Source organism: Stenella coeruleoalba (assembly GCF_951394435.1).
Source record: "Stenella coeruleoalba genome assembly, chromosome: 5".
NCBI classification, from domain to species: Eukaryota; Metazoa; Chordata; class Mammalia; order Artiodactyla; family Delphinidae; genus Stenella; species Stenella coeruleoalba.
The window spans coordinates 53004660-53027164 of NC_137150.1; the positions used below are offsets into that span (position 1 = coordinate 53004660).

The window sequence follows — 22505 nt, forward strand, 5'->3', positions numbered from 1 at the left end:
GGGAAAGGACTGTTTTGGGTCTTCTTTAAGAAGACCCAAAACATTCAGTGCATGGAGCACTGAATTTAGTAAGTTTGAATGTAGGATTGACACAATACTGCATAAATAATAATGTTTTAAAAAATAGGTGATGACCAAGCTGTTATTTAGTTAATCTTCATAAATTTTTATTATAGGCAGCCTGACATATTTACATCTGTGACCAATTATAAAATAATTGTTAAACCAGTCAATCTGTCAGAGTTGAAATGTTGCTATATCTTGAGTTACATGGGTACCTGTTTTTTGTTAACTTATCTAAAATGCATTATATTCCTGGCATATGACTAGAAATTTATTTGGGGGAAAGATGCAGTCTCTTAGTGCTTCCTGGTTGTCCAAAATGTCTTGATGAAATATGCACTGGGGATAGTGATTCTCATCTTTGAAATGCATGGAGATTGAAAGTACTCAATCTTCAGAGCATGACTGACCACTGGCATATATATCATTTGACTTCATATTTGGATAGTATGTTTTTGTTCATTTTCAAAATATTTCATTCTTGAAGCACACTAAAGAAGATAACCACATATTTCCTACTGAGGGATAATTTCAGTTCATAATTAAAAATTACTTCATAGCAGTTCCTTTTACAATATTTCAAAGTGTTATTGAAACGTGTTTTGTTTCCTTTCAGTAGATTTAAATGCACTTTGATTTGCATCATCTGCGATAGATATTTAGCCTTACAGTTAATTTCCCATTTGAAAGCATCTCAACATTTGAAAGGGAATATGTTTCCTTTTTTAATTCAAGCTGCCAGATGTTAGGTAAACTCATGGATGTGGAGTGTGTGGTAGCTATCATTTGAGGATCTTTTGCCCTGTATCTTCCCTTGTTTCTTTTCCCAGGCATGTTCCAGTGTCTTTTTTCAAAATGGCACTCACTTCTATTCAGAAGGGCACTACTTTAAGTGTATTTGTTTTTTCATTTGTATTGTTTTGTTTCTTTGTGTGTTTTGACAGTTGTCTGAAAACAGATATTTGAGAAAGGACTCCTGATTTCACCCAAATATTACAGTTTTACAATTTACTTGACCACCATTTTATGAAGAAATGTATCATTATTATAGCTTATTTTATTTTCCTTATTTTATTTTAAATTTGGAAGTCTAAGCTCAACTGGTAATGTCTGCTTTTGGATATTTTGTACCATGTTCAAAATTGCTACCCTAAAGACTTAAAGTGCATACAATAACATGCTACTTAGAAAATAGTATGATGATATTACCTGAATTTTGGTCATGAGATTTTTAAAAAAAGAATGTGATAAACTGTGCAAATAAATTTTTCATTCACTGTTGAAATGTTTTTAAAATGACAAGACTAGGGTTTCCCTGGTGGTGCAGTGGTTGAGAGTCCACCTGCCGATGCAGGGGACACGGGTTCGTGCCCCGGTCTGGGAAGATCCCACATGCTGTGGAGCGGCTGTGCCCGTGAGCCATGGCCGCTGAGCCTGCGCGTCCGGAGCCTGTGCTCCGCAACGGGAGAGGCCACAACAGTGAGAGGCCCGCATACCGAAAAAAAAAAAAAAAAAAAAGACAAGACTAGATGCTGTGTGTACTAGTAAGGAAAAACATGAGGAAAAACAGACATAGAACTCACTTATTCAAGGGTGGCCTCGTATATCTTACATTCTAATGGGGATACTAATATTAATCAGATAAAATCACACCAAAAAATAGCGGGGAGGGACAGTTTCCTTAAAGGATGGGTTGGACTTAGTTAAGTGAGGGGAGGAGGAAAACGTATTTCAGGTAAAGGGTACAGAGTAAGTAGGAGGCACTGAAGGATAGAGGGCATGCTGAATGAATGGGCTCTGAGAGACAGAGGGGAAGCAAGGAGAGACGAGAGAGGTAAGCGGGGTCAGACAGTCTTACAGAAAATTAAAACTGTGACTCAAGGAGAACCAGTACCTGGGACATAGAGCTCAATGACTGTTAGATTCCTTTTCAATGTCAATAGCTACCCATAGTCAGTTAATCATTATCTGAGGTTTCCATGTGTAACACATACACACACACACCCTGCTACATATACAAATTTAAGACAAACTTTTACAATTATGTTGATGATTAAGAAGAGCATAATTATTTTATATGGTATAAATTTAGATGTCCTCTAATTCATTCCTTTTTCTCCCTTAGAAGCTTAACAAGTATTGTAGCTAGCCAGTCCAAGATGAACCTAAACATTACTTTTTATATTAAAATTTAACTATCTCTCCATGTTATCAACTATATGATTATAATCTGTATATCATAGTAGAATATTAAATTAATTCCCCTCATTTTAAACTAATGACTAATTTAAATTTTAAATATTGCCTGTAATTAATTTTCATAGCTCATAAAGAAATACTGAACCTCTTACCAAGTTGAAGTTGAATAAGCTCTCCTATTACTGAACACAAGAATACCATGCATATTAGCAGCAGGACTTATCAGGCATTGGGGCTTCAGAATGCTTTCCATCTATCATGGAATAGTTCTTCAGTTCCTTCTGAAAATAGCTCCTCACTGCTGTTCTTCTCCTATTATTAGATGTAGCCTATATGTAGGATGTTTTAGTTCTAAAATTGAAGATAATTATTATCTTGATAATTGGGTATTACTCCTGTGTGAACATGCATACCATTTAAGTCTCTCAGCATCAGCTTATTGATTTTTTTCAGGGTCAAAATTAGAAGCACCATCAATAATCTCAATAAAACAAAATGCTGTGCATGGTGCAAAGGATTTATTCACTGAGTTGACCCTTACAATAAGGGGAAAGCATAGTTAATAGGATAAGTACCTTTAGTGATATGAGAGCAGATTTAACAAGTAGGCTCATGATATTTACCTGTCTTAATCATGTTATTTTTTCTTTTAAAAACTGTGCTGGCATGAGAAATCATTTTCTATTTTTTTTTTCTCAATAACGCTTTAATTTCTCCTCCCAGCTGGATACAGTGCTTAAAGTGGTCTCCACTACTCAGAAACTACTTCCAAGTTTATATTCTTCTTCTTTTTGGTATCACGGTCCCTATCTCCAGGCTCACCCACATTCTCCAGAGGAGCATTGGTCTTCTTGCCCTTTTTCTTTTCCTTCTTGACCAACTGTGGAGACACTGGAGATGTTTTTGTTGCTTTCATTTTCTTGCTTCCGATTTGGGGCTTTTACTGCTTTAGCAACTGCCTGTGACGCTTTTACTGCTTTGGCCATGACCTCTCTCTGGCAAGTAATATCTGGCAAGTCCAAAGCCACCATCAAAATACTGATGCTAGACAGAAGAACTCACCACTTACTGTTGCAGATTGACTCCCTCTAGAGACCCATGAGCCAGACTAGAAAGGGATAACTGTCTACTGCTCATTTTCTATTTTACATTCTGTATTTTATCATTGTGAAAACAAATATTTAAAAGTATATTAAATTTCAATTATTTTATATATTCTACTTATGCCGGCATGCCTACTTGATGTTAGACTCAAAAAGAAGCCCAAAATATCCACTTAAATAAAAAAATTCAAGATAAATGTACATTTAACCAGAGGTAAGAATATAAAAATTGAACCTATTATAACCACATTATTTTCTCTAGTTTTAGTATACTTTATTTCAAAACTGTATATAATAAGGGTGTCAGGATAAGTTAAGAGGGAAAAAAAAGCTAATAAAAAATATAAAGAAGTACCAACTATTATATAAACCTTAGTTCCCTAATACAATTATAATTTATACATATTTATAGATTGGTATAGATAGATATAGATTGTGTGTGTTTGTGCATAATTAAATATATTTCTTTTTAACATTTTTCAGCCATTTACTATTTCCTGAACTTTGGCCTGGTAATAAAAAAGAAAAGAATGAGAAGAATGTAAGAAACTTCTACAAAAGAAAATGTTAGTTCAACTTGACAATTTTTAATCTTCCTTTAACACTAGAGACTAATATTCATCATACTGTGCAAGCAATTTAAAGTGAAAATGAGAATTCGTTTTTTTCAGAGCTATAGAGTGTTCACAGCTTGGATTGTTTAAAGTAGCTTTGGTTTTTAAGATTGTATTAGGGAGAGTTTTTGAAGAAACATTTATATTCATTTCAATTTTTAATTTAATTTTATTAGGTTTCAATGCATTACATTTAGGGAATATATAGATTTCAATTATTTTCTTTTTCTCTCATATGCAGGTACTTATTAAAAGAGGTTTGCCATTTCAGCCAATAATTTTACATGTTAAAATCACACACCCTCCTCACACACAAAACTCTTTGTATATATTAGATTCTCATGCTTCTCTCTAATAATAGGACCTTGAAATCAAAAATGGTATTACTTATAAAGTTATAGAACCCACATTCTTTATGCTTTTAGAATTTGTGGAGAGTCAAGTGTGGTAACTAGTAAATATTACCTTTACCTGATCAACCGAAATTACAGATTAACTGTTTAAACACAACTATTGATTATTCAAAATTCTCAAAATAATGAGTAGCCATAGGCCCTTGCAAAATAACAGTTTACAAACATATAACTGCCATTCATAAGTTAAGCTCATCTATTCATTGAAATTATTTCTTCAGGTGTCTGTTAACCTTATTATAAAATTGAATTTAAGTTTGTAATCTTCTTTGAGTAACTGCATGCAGTCATAATGAACACAACAGAATTTCCTTAAAATATTCAGACTTTTCAGTTGTTTCTAAGATCCTCACCTAGATTACTGAGTTTTTTTTCTGTATTAAGTAAAATAATCAAATTAAGCAGTGTTTCTGTTTTTTATACTTTTCTAAGACTAATGTGGCAGCTCACTGAAGAGAGACTATCTCTCATGATTGTGTTCTATAATTTGTAGATGGTATCTGGGCAGTCATATGTTGATTAAATGTGTGGTTCTTTTAAAATTCACTACACACTCCTGATCAAAATTCTTTGAAAACTATGAATGGAACTCTATTTTCTTAACCTTGTAAGGAATCTGACTCAAACCAACAAGTATATCATGTTTAACAGTGAGAAATTAGGTAAATTTCTATTAACTCAGAAAAAAAGACAAGGGTTTTCTTGTCACCTGGCCACTGTGATAAAGTAGATCTTAGAAAAAAAGAGTACTTTGCTTCCGGATTGCTATTCTTAGTTAAAGTATGTTGTTTTCTTCTTACTCTATAAATAATTCCTGGAGACAGTTCTTTGTGGGGCAAAAAATTAATTTTGGAGTTTGAATCCAGCACTAACTACTTAAACTTGTTTGAAGACAATTAACGTGTTTTCAGAATCATCATCTATAAATGGGTTACAGCATCAACAACAGAAATCTATGTCACAGAATTGTTACAAGAACATGCCGAGGATGACATATGAAAGCACTTTATAAGTGGCAGGGCAATAATAGACTTGGTATAATTATTAACAGAAATAATGAAAACACAAAGCATATTATTTATTTTTTGCTAATTATGAACTTGTTTTATTTCCCCTCATGCACTACACATTCTGCTTGCCCATATTATTTAGTATTCCTTCTAAACATGCTGCATTTTCTGCCCACTCTGCCTTGACATTTTTGTTAGTTTTTTCCCTATGCCTGGATTGCCCTTTTTCTATCTCTGTTCATTAAAATAGTCCTCAGCTGTCAAGATCCATACGAATACCAATTATCCCATGAACTAGTCTTTAAATTCCCCACTCCTGCTTTCTTTTCTAGTTGGAGCAATCTCTTCCTCTTCTGTCCATCATGGAGTTTCTCCCACTGTTTTTTATTAATTACTATCTCATTTTGCCTTGAAATCCCTTGCTTCTCCAGTGTAGTCTGTTAATCAGCAGTATGGACATCACCAGGGAACTTGTTAGAAATGCAGCATTCCAGGGCTATGCCTTAGGCCAAGATCCTGGGTGATTCCCATGCATATGACAATTTGAGAAGCACTGCCCTAATTCATTGTAAACCCCTTGGAGGCAGGGGAGGGGGGGTGGGGGTGGGGCATGGTGAATGGACAGCTTCGCTGTCTTGTCTCAGTTCCCTCCACAAGGCTCTACATCATCCAGTGCTCTGCACATAATAGGTGTTCTGTAAATCGGTGTTGTGTTGAACTGAATTTTACTTTTATTATTTTGAAGTCAGAAAAATCCAGTTTAGGAAAACTCAAATGTTAGGAAAGGATGTTCTAAAGTCAGAGCAGGAAGAAAGATATTCATTATTGATGCCACTCATGTCAACTAATCAATATTTCTTGGTCATCAACTACTACTGTACTTTTTCATGCATAAAATATTAGTATGGATCCTTGATCTTATAAAAAAAAGATCTTCAGTCTAACCTTCACCTTCAAAAAGTTCGTTTAGATAACTGAATCAAAATATGGTTGCTTTGTCATCCTTGTAAATATTTAATATATGCTATTAGGAGTCATGACAGTACTTTAAGGCACTGGACCTCCAAAAATGACCGGTAAATATCAAGATGTGATTTCATTAAATTATTTAAACAGATCAATTCATCATTTATCTTGATTGTCCATAAAATGGTGGATAATACCATAAGCAACATTTTCTCATTTATAATTAAAGATGATTTTATACTGTAAGATATTTTCTTTCATTTATAATTAAAGATGATTTTATACTGTAAGATATTTTCTTTTCCAGTGTATGATTTTAAAACATTTGTGATATTTGCCTTTTACATACTTAATTTACAGTATTTTTCTGTGTAGAATTCCATTAAAAATTTAAAAGGACTATGAGTACCATTAAGTCACATTTACCTGTCTGTATTCACTAATTGCTGTGGGTTAAATTAAGCACATCTTTAATTGTAGGTGGTTTCTTCCATTGCCTAGAAAGTTGCAAGTGTGCTTCTCTCACTATCAGCTGATATGTGCTTAGGGAACACAAAATAATTTTAACATTAGCCCAAGCAAAATGTAATTAGGACGGCTAATCTGCTGAAAACTACCCCCAGCTAAAATCCCTTTTTTTATGTAATGCCATTTTAATGGAAATGGCATTTTTATGAAACACAAGTGACAAAGACATGAATGATGCCTGTGAGCCTTTTATTTAATTTTGTGTGTTCCCTAATTTGTTACTAAAGGGAGAGTAGGAGCACTCCACTCCTACCATTTTGGATATGAAATAGATTTTTAAAGTAGAATTTTTAAAGTAAAGACTCAATTTTACTTAAAATAATTGTTTAAAATAACAAACCTAGGTCGTAATTGATTCTCTAAAAGGGCAATGAATGTGTGTGTGTGTGTGTGTGTGTGTGTGTGTGTGTGTGTGTGTGTCTGTCTATCTGTCTGTATGGCATGACAACCATAAGTAGAAGGGCTTTGGGAATTATGTTTTTCATCTCTGCCCTTTTTCATTAATATGGATGATTGAAACTGACTTCACTTGTGTGACTTTCATTTTCTTTTAAGAATAGATACTCTGAATTTAGGGTTTGGATGTTAAGGGCAATGTAAAGGGATTAATAATTCTCTTAGAAATAACAACTATTATTACTACCACAATTTATGAGTTCTTAGTTTATGCTAGGAACTATACTAAATATTTCAGGCTTTTCTTATTTGATGCTATAACAATTTTGTGAGCATATTCTCATTGCATAGATTATAAAGACTCAAGCTCAGGGACTTTAAGAGACAACTAGTAAATGAATGGAACATTTGGGATTTGATTCCCTTGTAGCCTAAAGCCAATTTAATATTCTTAACCAATAGGCTCTAGAGACTCAAGAAAAATACTTGATTCTTAATGCTGTGCTAGAAACCACAATAACAGAGTAACATGCACACCTGTTACCATTTTTCTCTTGCATTGTTTCTGACATGAAATTGGGGCTTTAATTTTTGTGTTACTAGAGTGTGGTTTAAATTTGAGAGATTTGCTTTGAAAACCAAAATTATGTAAATGTTCAAAACGTTCTGTGAAATATAGGAAATACAACTGTGCTTTTTACCTATAGACCTGTGCTTAGGTGAGACCGAGTAATTGTCTAACTAAATGGTCCTCAGAAAGCAATGCTAATAACTTACTCAATTCTTTGTCAAAACTCAAGTTCTTTCTGAAATGATTCTCCTTCTAAATTTAAGTTTATTTTGCTAACCCAGGCTGATTTCACCTTTTGACTTTAATTTGAATATGATAAACGTTATAATAATCTGAATTTTGATATTACAACCTATTTTAGAGTTTAAAGCCTTTTGATTAAGGCACTCAGCACTTTGGCTTCATTAAATAAGTGGAGAGTTAGTAATTACAAAATTATTCATGTGGATCCATGTTCTGCCACTTACCAAGTGTATCTACTAGGGCAAGCGTTTGTAAGCAGTGAAGTGCCAAAGTAAAACTCATAGAAGGGTCACAGAGGAGCATCACAGGATATTTTAATTTTTCAAGGAAAACACAAAAGTGCTTGACATCTGTCGGACATCTATTGAATACTATGCAAACTACTAGCTCAGAGAAGTTCATTGTTTTAACATTAGATTGTATGCATCGCTTTTGATGCTATCATATAGTTACAAAGCTGTATTTTAAGTCTGCTAGTTAAAAGCAACTACCATATGAATAACAATGTACAGTGGGAAATGAGAGTGGTGATGTCCAGTATGATTTCAGTGTTTGAGAAGTGTGGCCCAAAAGGAACACAAATTCCATTAGTAGAAAATTGTGGTTATTTAAGAATGAAATTTAAAAAAAAATACCTTCTTCTTTAAATTGTGTATATTTTTTTCCAATCAGCTACTAAGATTATTAGGATATAAATACTTATTAAGTAGTTTGGATCTAATTACTTAAAATATGGAACTGTTACATATTTCATTATATATAATGAAATATAATTCACATGCCATACAATTTTCTCATTTAAAGTATACAATTATTAGTTTTTACTATATTCACAGATTTGTGCAGTCATCACCAAAATTGATTTTAGACGATTCTCATCATCCCTTGAAGAAGTGCCATACCCACTGTCAGTCATTCTTCATTTCTCCCCAGCTTCCAGCAATTACTAATCTACTTTATGTCTCTATAGATTTGCCTATTCTGGATTTTCCATCTAAATGGAATCTTTTAATATGTTGTCTTTTGTGACTAGTTTCTTTCACTTAACATAATGTTTTCTAGATTCATTCATGTTGTAGTGTGTATCACTATTTCATTATATTTTATTCCTGAATTATATTCTATTGTTGTTAGGTACATTTAATTTATCCATTCATCATCTGATGGGCATTTGGATTATTTCCATTTTATTCCATGGAATAAAGCTGCTATGAACATTTGTGTACCAATTTTTGTGTGAACATATATTTTCATTTTTCTTGAGTATATAGGGTGAAATTAATGAGTCATGACTCTATATTTACTTATTTGAGAAACTGCCAGGTTGTTTTCCAAAATATTGCATCATTTTGTATTCTCACCAGCAGTGTATCAGTGTTCCAATTTCTCCACATCCTCACCAACGCTCATTATTATATATTTCTTTGGTTAGAGCCACCCTAGTAGGTATAAAGTGGTATCTCATCTTGGCTTTAATTCGCATGTCTCTAATGGTTAATGATCTCTTAATGTGCTTATTGGCAATTTGTATGTTTTTAGAGAAATATATATTCAGATCCTTTACCCATTTCTTAATTGGATTGTCTTATTATTATTGAATTGTAAGGGTTTGGATACTTATATATAATCTGAACACAAGTCCCTTATTAGATGTATGATTTGCAAATATTTTCTCCTATGTTGTCTGGTCTATTTTCATTTTCTTGATGGTATGTATTGAAACCCAATTTTTTTTTAATTTAATGAAGTCAAGTTTATGTAGTTTGTCTTTTAGTATCATATTTAAGAATGCTTTCCCTAATCCTGAGGTCATGGGAAATTTCTCCTATATTTTCTAAGTGTTTCATTGTTTAAACTTTTACATTTAAGTCTATGATACAACTTTGAGTTGAGTATGGTATGAGGAAGGGATTCAGATTTATTTTCTTGCATTTGAATGTCCTGTTTCACCACCACCATTTGTTGAAATTAATTTTCTTTCCTTATTGAATTGTCTTGGCTCCCTTGTTAAAATCAATTGACTAAAACTGTGAGGGTTTATTTCTGTATTTCCAATTCTATTCCATTGACCTCCATATTTATCCTTATGCCAGTACCATGCAGGCTTGCTTTATAGACAAAGTCTGTAGCTTTGTAGTAAGTTCTGAACTCAGGAAGTGTGAATCCTCCATCTTTGTTCATCTTTTTCAAGATTGTTTTGTTTATTCTGGGTCCCTTAAATTTTCATATGAATTTAGGATCAGCTTGGCCATTTGAGCAAAGAAGTCAGCTGCAATTTTGATAGGAATTACATTGAATCTGTAAATCAATCTGAGGCATCATGGCTCGATAATATTAAGAGTTTCAACTCATGAATATGGGATGTCTTCCCATTTATTTAGATCTTTAATTTCTTTCAATAAATTTTTGTAGTTTTCACAGAAAAGGTTTGTACTATTTTTGTTAAATTTATTTCTAAGTATTTTATTAGTTATGTTATATTGTAAATGTTTCTTAGTTCCATTTTTGGATTGTTCACTGCTAATGTATAGGAATATTATTGATTTTTAATATTGATCTTATATGCTTCATTTTTGAACTCATTTATTACTTCTTATGTATATTTTTTGTTGTGGTAAGAACACTTAACATGAGATCTACTCTCTTAAGATTTTTTTTTTTTTTTTTTTGCGGTATGCGGGCCTCTCACTGTTGCGGCCTCTCCCGTTGCGGAGCACAGGCTCCGGATGCGCAGGCTCAGCGGCCATAGCTCACGGGCGCAGCCGCTCTGCGGCATGTGGGATCTTCCCGGACCGGGGCACGAGCCCGTGTCCCCTGCATCGGCAGGCGGACTCTCAACCACTGCACCACCAGGGAAGCCCATCTTAAGATATTTTTGATGGTACAAGACAGTATTGTTAACTACAGGCCCAATGGTATGTTGTAGATATCCAGAATTTAATAATCTTGTATAACTGAAACTTTATACCTATTGAATAACAGCTCACCATTTCCTCCTTACCCCAGTCCCTGGAAACCACAATTCTATACTTTGCTTCTATGTGTTTGACTTTTTTATATACCTCATGTAAGTGGAATCATGCAATATGTTTCCTTCAGTGACTGGCTTATTTCACTTGGCATAATGGCTTCAAGGTTCATCTATATTGTTGCATATAGCATGATTTCCAGCTTTTCTTAAGGCTGAATAATATTCCATTGTGTGTATATACACCTTTTCTTTGTCCATTCCTTCACTGATGGACATTTAGTTGTTTTTCATTATCTTGGCTATTGTGAATAATGCTGCAATTCACATGGGAATGAAAATAGCTCTTTGAGATATTAATTTCAATTCTTTTGGATAAATATCCTAAAGTGGGATTGCTGAATCACATGGAATTTCTCTTTTTAATTTTTTGAGGAGGCTCCATATTGTTTTCTATAATGGCTTCATCATTCTACATTCCCATCAAGAGTATACAAGGCTTTTGTTTTCTTCACATCTTCACCAACACTTGTTATTTATTATTGTTTTTTAGTAATAGCTATCCTAAGGTGTGAGATGCTATCTCATTGTGGTTTTGATTTGCATTTCCCTGATGATTAGTGATATTGAGCAATCAATGCAATTCCTATCAAAATCCCAGTGGCATGTTTTAAGACAGAAATGGAAAAGCAATCCTAAAATACATATGAAACCACAAAGGACCTCAAATAGCCAGACCAATCTTGAGAAAGAACAAAGTGGAGGCATCACGCTTCCTGATTTCAAAATATATTACAAAGCTATAGTAACTAAAACAGCTAGGTACTGACATAAAGACATACATACACCAGTGTGACAGAATAGAAAGCCTCTAAATAAACTCCTGAATTATATGGTCAACTGATCTTCAACAATGGTGCCAAGAATAAACAATGGGGAAAGGATAGTCTCTTCAACAAATGGTGTTGGGGAAAACTGAATATACACATGCAAAAGAATGAATTCGGATCCTTACTTTACACCATACACAAAAATCAACCCCAAATGGATTAAATACTTAACTGTAAGACATGGACATATAAAACTCTTTGAGGAAAACATAGGGGAAATGCTTCATGAAAATGGTCTTGTTAATGACTTCTTGAATATGATGTCAAAAGCACAGACAAATAAGGAAAAACAGAAAAGTGGGACTATGTCAAACTAAAAAACTTATGCATAGCAAATAATATAATTAACAGTGAAAAGGCAACCTCTAGAATGGGAGAAAAAATTTGCAAACTATATATCTAATTACGGGTTAATATCCAAAATATATAAGGAACTCCTTTAACTCAATAGCAACAACTCTAAAACCTGACTAAAAAGTGAGCAAAAAACTTGAATAGACATTTCTCCAAAGAAGACACACAAGTAGCAATCAGGTATATTTAGTTTGTGCTTCTTTTTCTAAGTTCTTGGAGTGGAAGTTTAGGTTATTTATTTGTAATCTTTCTTCTTTGCTAATATAGGTGTTTAAGGTTATAAATTTCTACTTAAGCACTGCATTAGCAGCATCCCATAAGTTTTGGTATATTACATCTTCATTTTAATTTTCATTTATCTCAAGCTATTTTCTATTTTTCTTGTGATTTCATCTTTAAACATTGTTTAGTTAGGAGGGTATTGTTCAATTTCCACACATTTGTGAATTTTCTGAATTTTTTTTCTGTTACTGATTTCTAGTTTCATTCCATTGTAGCTAGAGAACATACTTTGTATGGTTTTAATCATTTAAATTTATTGAGGCTTGTTTAATGCTCTAGTATATGGTCAATTCTAGAAAATATTCTTAAGAAGAATGTGTGTTCTGCTGTTGTTTGGTGAATTATCCTATAGATGTATTAGGTCTAGTTTGTCATTCAGTCTACTGTTTCCTTATTGAACTGCTGGTTGTTCTGTGCATTATAGAATGTGAAGTCTCCAAGTATTATTGTCTATTTCTTTCTTTATCCTGTCAGATTTTACTTTGTATTTTTGGGGACTCTGTTTTAAGGTACATATATACTTTTTATATTGTATTTTCTTGATAGTTTGACCCTTTTATTAAAATAAAATGTCCTTCTTTGTCTCTAGTAACATTTTTTTTGTTTTAAAATCTATGCTGCCTAATATTAATATAGCCACTCCAGCTTTCTTATGGTTGTTGTTTGCATGATACATACATAATTTCCATCCTTTTATTCTCAAATAATTTGTATTTTTAAATATAAATGGCTTTTGTAGACAGCATATAGTTGGATCTTGTTTTATCCAGTCTGACAATCTCTGTCTTTTGATTTCAGTTTCAAATCCATTCACATTTAATGTTTTTTATATAGTTTTTGATATAGTTGGATCTATATCTGCCCTTTACTTTTGATTTTATATAACTCTCATGTGTTTTTTATTCCTCTGTTCCTCCCTTACTTCATATTTTTGCATTAAGCAAATAATTTCTGATGTAACATTTTAATTCCTTGAATGAGTTTTTTATTATATTTTTGAGTTATTTTCTTAGTGGTTTCTCTAGAATTTAACCATATTTATCTCAATTTATTATAATCTACTTCAGATTTATGCTTAATTCTGTGAGATATAGGACACTTACTCCTTTATAGCTGTATTTCCTCTCTTGTGTTTTATGCTATTATTTTTATGTATGTATATTACATCTATGTATTTTACAAATCCAACAATGTATTGTTATAATTATTACTTTATATAATTTGGTGGCTTTTACAAAAGCAGGAAGAAGAAAGGAGAGCAAGTATTTATTTATAATGTTTGTTATATTAACCTTCTTATTTAACATATCTTGTTCTTATTATTTGTGCCTGTGGATTCAGGTTGCCATCTGGTGTGATTTCCCTAGGATGACCGTGGTTTTAGCAGGGCTATCTTTGACTTTCATTTTCACCAATCTCTCTGTTAATCTGTGTGCCTCTGTTCGTACCACAACCAGCTGTTAGGTGCCAGTAATTGCAAGCACAGTTTTTGAGGCCAGTCTCTGTGGTTCTAATATTGATAAGGCTCTTATTAACTGTCATTTTCCCTGGTTCTCTCTAATAAACTAGTTGGCTTATGGTTTAGTTTATTGCTCTCTTGAAGCTCCCAGTCTTTTCTTACTTCCTTGCCACTAAATATCCATTGCTTTTTAGAGTAACCTTAGGCTTGAACTTCCCCACACTATGTTCAAAATAAAGTTAGTTCCCTTGGGAGAGCTTCAGATATCTCTGATCTTATAATCTGCTCTTTCCCTAGGCACAATCTCTGAATAATGACTCAAGAACTGGGAACAGGTAATATGGCCTGCTCCTCTTGCGGTATCATCCCTGATGTAAAAGCAGAATGCTGTGTAGGACAGTAGCCTTTGATCTTCTCGCCTTGTCTTTGCTAGCATGGAATTTTACCCTACAAATAAGCTGGATCAATGGATGTTGAGTTCCAATATTCTTCACCTGTCATGCTTGTCATAAAAGCTCTGTGTTATGAGTGGGACTGGTTGGAGAAGGTGAATCCCTGCCTTCTCGGTCACACTTGCCTGGAATTTAGTCTCTGCAACACAGAGCAGGAAGATGATGAGAAATGCTTGTGGCCAGGCTCTCCTGTAGAGATATCACAGTCTGTGTCTGAGAGCTGGAGAGAGAGGGAGCCTTGCATTCTTGACCCCATCCACTTGGAGTGTAGTTTGAATCACACTAAGCTGGAGAGCAAAGGGAGGAAGCAGGTTGTGGCTCAAGCGACAGACTCTTCCTGTTTGTACTGAGATTTAGTAGATTTTCTTGAACAAATATTTCCTTTTTTTCTGTACACCCTTAGGACAATTTCCATAAACTTCAAGCAGTCATTTTTTCTGCAACTTTTACCTGTTATGATTGTCTCATTGGAGAGGGGGTCTGAGAGCTCCTAATGTTGCCATCCTGGATTTTGTGTGTTGCCTTTGTCTTTTAGCCTCCGGCACCATGGAATAATTACTGAGACACTAAGCATACCATGAACAGAGAAAGTCTGGGAGTCTTTAAAGACAAGTTACTAAACCTATCCCCATCTCAAACTTTACATCATTAAAATAAAGATAATGATATACACCTCAATAATGCTTTTAGGATTAAATGAAATACAACTCTGAGTGCTCCTGACACATAAGGCAACAAAATAAACTTGACTATTTTTATCTCATATGTTTTTATGAGGGTAATGTATATACTATATGTAAAATGTTATGTAAAATGCTGTAAATATTATTGTAGATTTTTTTTTTTTTTTTTTTTTTTTGTGGTACGCGGGCCTCTCACTGCTGTGGCCTCTCCTGTTGCGGAGCACAGGCTCCGGACGCGCAGGCTCAGCAGCCATGGCTCACGGGCCTAGCCGCTCCGCGGCATGTGGGATCTTCCTGGACCGGGGCACAAACCCGTGTCCCCTGCATCGGCAGGCGGACTCTCAACCACTGCGCCACAAGGGAAGCCCTATTATAGCTTTAAATATTTTTCATACTCTGCTCCATTTTGTTTCTTAATTCAATCTGATGATAGAGTAACTGATATTGGGTGTCCTGTTTGTAGAGACATAGGTGAATTCCTGCATTTTGTGAAATTCAACCTGTAGATATAAGTAGAAACCAGTAAAAGAATAAATGAAAATCAATGCTTCTGCTTCCCTTTAAGTCTGTGATCAAAGTAGAAGCCTCAGTAAATGATATTTCTTGGGGATTAAAACCCAATAGACAATGATTGTCCAACATGCCCTTGACCATCAGGTCTTCACATCTGGTAATTACTCACCAGGATTTTCTTAGCCTTGATCATTATTGCCTAATTTGGGTCCATTTAGAATGCCAAAGCCCAAGCAGCTTGAATGTATGAAAACCTGCTGTTTTATGACATGGAGAGCTCATTGCATTTCATTTTCTTAATTCATGTCAAACTTTCAAATGTTTTTACTTAGAAGAAGTAAATTACAGGGCCCTGAGTCTTTCTTAAAATACATTTTATCTATAAGCTCCAAAAATATTTTCTTAAATATTGTTTAGAATATGAATTGTTCGTGTTTTATTTCTTATTTCACTAGCAAGAAATTTTCTAAGTCTAGTATTTAGAATCTATGACCCAAAAGCTAATACAACTTTTATTTTGTTTCTTACTGGCAATACAATTGGGATTATGTTGGAAAGGTTGAGGTGACATGATGTCTTTGAATTGCCTGTAAGCACTGTAATAATACTTAGGCACTATTCAGAATTGGGGGGTAAAATTGAAAAACTAAGAAAGGAAATAAAGCCGAATATTAGTAAAATGAGAGAGAGAGGTATAGGAAGCAAAGGATGCAAAGAATAAGATAAAGAATGAAGGATAAAGAGGAAATTCAAAAGTCAGTATAGCATAGATAATAACATTTGTGGGGTTTACAGAGTGTTGTGTATATAGTTTGCCTGCCAGTCTCCTACTTCTAGTAGGAAGCATTTAGCTGAAGAAAGAGGAAGCCACACCCACTCAAACTAACTACATTAAAAGGGGGTGCATTATAAAGATCCTGGGAAATAGCACAGAATTCATTTGTCAGCAATATCATTGGGCTTCATGTGGACTGGAAAGATAGTTTCTTCTCTCTGTCTTTGGGAACATTTATTCTTTTCTCCTTGTTTCTTTCTTCACACATTTCTTTCATTTAATTATGCAAACTGGTTATCTTTGTAAGCCCCTCAGTCTCTGCTCCTTCATAACTTCAGTCCATATGTGGCCAGCATTGACCCTTTTTTGCTGCACACTTCCCCATCTCTTCTTCTTAGATCACTGACTCAGAATGACTGACCTAATTTCAAATTTCAGGTAGAGAGAATATAATTGGCTGAATGTGTATAAGTTGTCTGCTTTTGGTCTAATTACTATGGCTGAAAGGATGAAATCTGTGTTATGTTGGGCTGTTCTTATGAGGGTTGAAGGTTGAACTGGTTCTCTAAGAAAAGAAAAGACATATTTACATATCTGTTATGTGCTATCTACTAAATTCATTGAGCGAAAAGATCATGTCCTATTAATTCCTTTCCCCAGCACCTTGCACAGTTTTAATATGAACATTGAACGAAATAATCTTCACTTCAAGGGCAATTTGAATTTCTGTCTTTAAGGGGCAGTGCTATTGACACAAATGAAGAAAAAATTCCAGTCCCTACGTTTTTGATGGGTATCATCAAGGTAACTTGCCTTGAACAATGATTAACCTTTTTTGGAAAGTGAACTTTGTTGAGCAGACTTTGAAGATATTTTCCATACCTGGGAATGAAGCAACAATGACATAACACCTGTCCATTTTGTAGACCAGTGTTCTGAAACTATTTTTAGTAGTTGAATTTATGCTAAAATTTTACCTAGAATACAAATAAATAAAATATATAAAAATAGAACGCATAGTTAAAGCAGGTGTAAAAGGTCAAGCTCTACCTATTAATCTTCTTTGTTCTGTTCATCCTCCAACAGGCCCACCCCTAAACTAGAGGAACCTCTACAGAACCCAAGGGCTTCAGAGACCATTGCTTTTAGGTAAGAAGCAAGGAAATTTTATTATTATTTGCTCAGTGTTTGAGTACATTTATAATTTTAAGTACACAAAATTATGATACAAAAGATTTTGTGAAGACATAGAAAAGGGTTTTATTGTATATTTTTTCCATTGCTGCAAGTTTCTTAGGTGTACAATTCAAAGATAGAAACTCATTTGTTCAATAAACTTTTAATGAGCATTATTTGCTACATTCTATGCTTGGCAGTAAAATATGAACAAGACAGGACCTCTGTTATCATGGGTCCAGAGTCTACACTAGAACTATGTGAAATAAGAACATTTTAATTTCATTACACTTAATGCAATATAGATACCTTACTTAGAACTATCAGTGGAAAGGAACGAGCAAACATTTCAGTACTCAGAATAAGTTCAGGAGTTCATATTCTTCCACTCTCACCTTTCTCCTGAAACATGGACTTAAGACCATTGTTGGTATAACCATTGGCTCTTGTTGTTTCTGCTTGGACCTTTTGATTTCTCTCCTTTTCTCCAATATGAATTGAAACATGGATTTCCCAAAAAAAATGCAAAATAACTGAAAATGTTACAATTGACATCACTAGGTTAGAGTAACAATGTGCTGAAATGAAAAGAAATAAATATTTCTGCTTATATTGAAAAATGTTATAGAACTATTTAGTTGTGAGAATGCACTGTTGGAATACCAAAATATTTTTTTATACTCAAATATGTTGTCTAAGACTAATGTATCTTCATAGAACTGTAGACATTAGAACTAAAAGGGAACTTAGAATTCATTGTAGGCACTATGATTGCCTACCAAGTATCCATTCATCATATCTGAATTTGCAAGAGAATTCCAGTCTTGTTCAGGGTGGAAATGTATCCAACTTCAGCTAATGGAAGTACCATACCTCTAAGGGGCATTTAGAAATGTTTGAGCATGTTTTAGAGTGTCAAAAGGGCTAAGAGATAATATTGACATTCAGTCCCTTTGGGTTGTAGATGCTACATGTCCTGGAATGTACAGAATTGTCCTGCATAACAAAGAATTTTCCAGCTTCAAGTACTACCAGTTTCCCCAGCAAGAAACCCTGGTTTAACCCAGTTCTGCTAATCATATTACCCTCTTTGTCCAGCTTGCTTTTTTTTTTTTAACATCTTTACTGGAGCATAATTGCTTTACAATGGTGTGTTGTTTCTGCTTTATAACAAAGTAATCAGCTATACGTATATCCCCATATCCCCTCCCTCTTGCATCTCCCTCCCACCTTCCCTATCCCACCCCTCTAGGTGGTCACAAAGCACAGAGCTGATCTCCCTGTGCTATGTGGCTGTTTCCCACTAGCTATCTATTTTACATTTGGCATTGTATATATGTCCATGCCACTCTCTCACTTCGTCCCAGCTTACACTTCTTACTCCCTGTGTCCTAAAGTATATTCTCTATGTTCGTGTCTTTATTCCTGTCCTGCCATGAGGTTCTTCAGAAACTTTTATTTTATTTTTTTAGATTCCATATATATGTGTTAGCGTACGGTATTTGTTTTTCTCTTTCTGACATACTTCACTCTGTATGACAGACTCTAGATGCATCTACCTCACTACAAATAACTCAGTTTCACCTTTTTATGGCTGAATAATATTCCTTGTATATATGTGCCACATCTTCTTTGTCCATTCATCTGTCGATGGGCACTTAGGTTGCTTCCATGTCCTGGCTATTGTAAATAGAGATGCAATGAACATTGTGGTACAGGACTCTTTTTGAATTATGGTTTTCTCAGGTTATATGCCCAGTAGTGGGATTTCTGGGTTATATGGTAGTTCAATTTTTAGCTTTTTAAGGAATCTCCATACTGTTCTCCATAGTGGTTCTATCAACTTACATTCCCAGCAACAGTGCAAGAAGGTTCCCTTTTCTCCACACCCTCTCCAGCATTTATTGTTTGTAGATTTTTTGATGATGGCCATTCTGACCAGTGTGAAGTGATACCTCATTGTAGTTTTGATTTGCATTTCTCTAATGATTAGTGATGTTGAGCATCCTTTCATGTGTTTGTTGGCAATCTGTATATCTTCTTGGGAGAAATGTCTATTTAGGTCTTCTGCCCATTTTTGGAATGCGTTGTTTGTTTTTCGATATTGAGCTGCTTGTAAATTTTGGAGATTAATCCTTTGTCAGTTGCTTCATTTGCAAATATTTTCTTCCATTCTGAGGGTTGTCTTTTCGTCTTATTTATGGTTTCCTTTGCTGTACAAAAGCTTTGAAGTTTCATTAAGTCCCATTTGTTTATTTTTGTTTTTATTTCCATTTCTCTAGGAGATGGGTCAAAAAGAATCCTGCTTTGATTTATGTCATATAGTGTTCTGCCTATCTTTTCCTCTAAGAGTTTTATAGTGTCTGGCCTTACATTTAGGTCTTTAATCAATTTTGAGTTTATTATTGTGTCTGGTGTTAGGGAGTGTTCTAATTTCATTCTTTTACATGTAGCTGTCCAGTTTTCCCAGCACCACTTATTGAAGAGGCTGTCTTTCCTCCATTGTATATTCTTGCCTTCTTTATCAAAGATAAGGTGACTATATGTGGTGGGTTTACCTCTGGGTTTTCTATCCTGTTCCATTGATCTATTTTTGTGTTTTTGTGCCTTTACAATACTGTCTTCATTACTGTAGCTGTGTAGTATAGTCAGAAGTCAGATACCTGATTCCTTGAGCTCAGATTTTCTTTCTCAAGATTGTTTTGGTATTCGGGGTCTTTTGTGTTTCCATACAAATTGTGAAATTTTTTGTTCTGGTCTCTGAAAAATGCCATTGTAGTTTGATAGGGATTGCAGTGAATCTGTAGACTGCTTTGGGTAATATGGTCATTTTCACAATGTTGATTCTTCCATTCCAAGAACATGGTATATCTCTCCATCTGTTTGTATCAACTTTCATTTCTTTCATCAGTGTCTTATAGTTTTCTGCATACAGGTCTTTTGTCTCCCTAGGTAGGTTTATTCCTAGGTTTTTAATCCTTTTTGTTGCAATGGTAAATGAGAGTGTTTCCTTAATTTCACTTTCAGATTTTTCATCATTAGTGTATAGGAATGCAAGAGATTTCTGTGCATTAATTTTTTATCCTGCTACTTTACCAAATTCATTGATTAGCTCTAGTAGTTTTCTGGTAGCATCTTTAGGATTCTCTATGTATAGTATCATGTCATCTGCAAACAGTGACAGCTTTACTTCTTCTTTTCCAATTTAGATTCCTTTTATTTCTTTTTCTTCTCTGATTTCTATGGCTAAAATTTCCAAAACTATGTTGAATAAGAGTAGTGAGAGTATACAACCGTGTCTTGTTCCTGATCTTAGAGGAAAAGGTTTCAGTTTTTCATTGAGAATGATGTTGGCTCTGGGTTTGTCATATATGGCCTTTATTTTGTTGAGGTAAGTTCCCTCTATGCCTACTTTCTGCAGAGTTTTTATCATAAATGGGTGTTGAATTTTGTCAAAAACTTTTTCTGCATATATTGAAATGATCATACGGTTTTTCTCCAATTTTTTCATGTGTTTTATCACATTGTTTAATTTGCATATATTGAAGAATCCTTGCATTCCTGGGATAAACCCCACTTGATCATGGTGTATGATCCGTTTAATGTGCTATTGGATTCTGTTTGCTAGTATTTTGTTGAGGATTTTTGCATCTATGTTGATCAGTGATATTGGCCTGTTGTTTTCTTTCTTTGTGACATCTTTGTCTGGTTTTGGTATCAGAGTGATGGTGGCCTTGTAGAATGACTTTGGGACTGTTCCTCCCTCTGCAATATTTTGGAAGAGTTTGAGTAGGATAGGTGTTAACTCTTCTCTAAATGTTTGATAGAATTCACCTGTGAAACCATCTGGTCCTGCACTTTAGCTCATTGGAAGATTTTTAATCACAGTCTCAATTTCAGTGCTTGTTATTCACCTGTTTATATTTTCTATTTCTTCCTGGTTCAGTCACAGAAGGTTGTGCTTTTCTAAGAATTTGTTCATTCTTCCAGGTTGTCCATTTTATTGGCATATAGTTGCTTGTAGTAATCTCTCATGATCCTTTGTATTTCTGCAGTGTCAGTTGTTACTTCTCCTTTTTTATCTGTAATTCAACCGATTTGAATCTTCTCGCTTTTTTTCTTGATGAGTCTGGCTAAAGGTTTATCAATTTTGTTTATCTTCTCAAAGAACCTGCTTTTAGTCTTATTTATCTTTGCAATCATTTCCTTCACTTCTTTTTCATTTATTTGTGATCTGGTCTTTATGATTTCTTTCCTTCTGTTAACTTTCAGGTTTTTTGTTCTTCTTTCTCTAATTGCTTTAGGTGTAAGGTTAGGATGTTTATTTGAGAGTTTTCTTGTTTCTTCAGGTAGGATTGTATTGCTGTAAACTTCCCTGCTAGAGCTGCTTTTGCTGCATCCCGTAGGTTTTGGGTCGTCGTGTTTTCATTGTCATTTGTTTCTAGGTATTTTTTGCTTTCCTCTTTGATTTCTGCAGTGATCTCTTGGTTATTTAGTAGTGTATTGTTTAGCCTCCATGTGTTTTTATTATTTACAGATATTTTTCCTCTAATTGATATCTAGTCTCATAGCGTTGTGGTTGGAAAAGATACTTGATACCATTTCAATATTCTTAAATTTACCAAGGCTTAATTTGTTCCCCAAGATATGATCTATCCTGGAGAATGTTCCATGGGCACTTGAGAAGAAAGTGTATACTGTTGCTTTTGGATGGAATGTCCTATAAATATCAATTAAGTCCATCTTTTTTAATGTATGATTTAAGGCTTGTGTTTCCTTATTTAGTTTCATTTTGGATGATCTGTCCATTGGTGAAAGTGGGGTGTTAAAATCCCCTACTATGATTG

The 22505-nt window shown here is 34.2% G+C and overlaps 1 protein-coding gene across 7 annotated transcripts in view; it reads left to right on the top strand.

Moving 5' to 3' along the window:
- The window catches only part of NAALADL2 (N-acetylated alpha-linked acidic dipeptidase like 2), a 1497545-nt gene that overhangs the window by 267846 nt on the left and 1207194 nt on the right, over window positions 1-22505 (top strand). For 4 of the 7 annotated variants that reach the window (XM_079922502.1, XM_079922498.1, XM_079922506.1 and 1 more), the window contains exon 2: window positions 17569-17631. The gene's annotated coding sequence lies outside the window, so the exon portion shown is untranslated. Of the gene's footprint in view, window positions 1-3848; window positions 3932-17568; window positions 17632-22505 lie in introns of all 7 variants that reach the window. The other 3 variants (XM_079922501.1, XM_079922499.1, XM_079922500.1) reach the window with 1 other exon arrangement.